Source organism: Lathyrus oleraceus, chromosome 4 (genome assembly GCF_024323335.1).
Source record: "Lathyrus oleraceus cultivar Zhongwan6 chromosome 4, CAAS_Psat_ZW6_1.0, whole genome shotgun sequence".
NCBI classification, from domain to species: Eukaryota; Viridiplantae; Streptophyta; class Magnoliopsida; order Fabales; family Fabaceae; genus Lathyrus; species Lathyrus oleraceus.
In genome coordinates this window covers 422,274,105-422,275,575 of record NC_066582.1, presented here as the reverse complement: position 1 = coordinate 422,275,575, position 1,471 = coordinate 422,274,105, and the positions used below count along the sequence as shown (strand labels likewise).

General features: G+C 42.1%; 1 non-coding gene across 1 annotated transcript; it reads right to left on the bottom strand.

The window, feature by feature from the left end:
- Positions 1 to 920: 920 nt before the first annotated feature.
- LOC127077580 (small nucleolar RNA R71) lies at positions 921 to 1,027 on the bottom strand. Its single transcript, XR_007787375.1, has one exon. It is a non-coding gene; the product is annotated as a small nucleolar RNA R71 (small nucleolar RNA).
- Between the last annotated feature and the right edge of the window lie 444 nt (positions 1,028 to 1,471).

Below are 1,471 nucleotides of genomic sequence, written 5' to 3'. Positions count from 1 at the left end.
TATCGTATCCCTGACGATTAATGCGTTGCATACTGATATCCTCCTATTTATATTTTCTTAGGACTTAACTTCCCTTAGATTTAATTTTCTTCAACCAAACTTCTAAAAATCATTCCCTTAGCTAAACATAGTAACGTCGGTAGCATTAGTTTGACCATCGGTCCTTGTGGGTTCGATATCTTTTAAAACTAAAACGACTAGACTGCGCACTTGCAATCAAGTACCCGATAGACTATATTCTATATACAGTCACGAGATGTATCAAGTTTTTGGCGTCGTTACCGGGGACCTGATCTAGTTAAATAGTGCGATTCTTTCGTTCCACAGTATAGACTAAGGCAAAAACTAATCTCCTTTCCCTTATTTCCCCCGATTGTATACAAAGTACTCGCTCACAAGGCGACAACTTAGCACCACCAATCGCAGAATTAGAGCGTTTCTTATATTTAAGACGCTGAATACTAGAGTACCAACGAAGGTACAATATTCCCGATATCTTCTTTCCTACTGTTGAACCAGTTGAAAAACCAACCATGGCTTTAGTGGAACCACAAAATCATCCTCTTAAGTTCTACGCTACCCCGTCCTAACAAGAACCTCACAGCAACATTGTTGCCCCTGCTATCAATCAAAACGATTTCGAGCTGAAACCCTCATTATTATCAGCCGCCCAACAACATCAATTTGATGGAAATCCTACGGACGACCCTAATGAACATTTGACCAAGTTTGTGCAGTACGCAGACACTGTGAAGGCGAATGGTGTATCTCAAGATGCGATAAGACTACACCTCTTTCCTTTCTCTCTAAGAGACAGAGCTTGGGCTTGGTTGCAATCTTTGCCATCCAACTCAGTTACAACATGGGAAGAACTGAAGAACATTTTCTTATCCCGATATTTTCCGCCAAGCAAAACTGCTATGCTGAGAGCTCAAATCAACGGATTTCGATAAAAGGATGTAGAATCTCTCTACATCGCGTGGGAGAGATACAAAGACATGATAAGGATATGTCCACATCACGGTCTCGAAGACTGGGTGATCATTCACACATTTTACAATGGGCTTCTGTATAACACAAGACTGACAGTATACGCTTCCGCGGGTGATGCACTTACGGACAAGCCATACAACGAAACCTATCAACTCATTGAAAACATGGCCCAAAACCATTGCCAATGGGGAGGTGAAAGAACTCCAGTAGAAAGTCCCAAACAAAAGGTGGAACGTATGAAATCAGTATCCTTGACCACGTCCATGCAAAGGTAGATGCCCTTGTTCAAAAGTTAGACAACTTGACCATACCACCCACAGCCACCGTGGCTGCCGTGACTCCAAACTGCGAGTTATGTCGAACTCCTGGACACACAACACCAATTAGATATTGGCAGGAGTCCTAACCGATCAAGTAAATTACGCACAAGGAAACCCTTATTCGAATACATACAACCCAGGTTGGAAAAACCATTTTA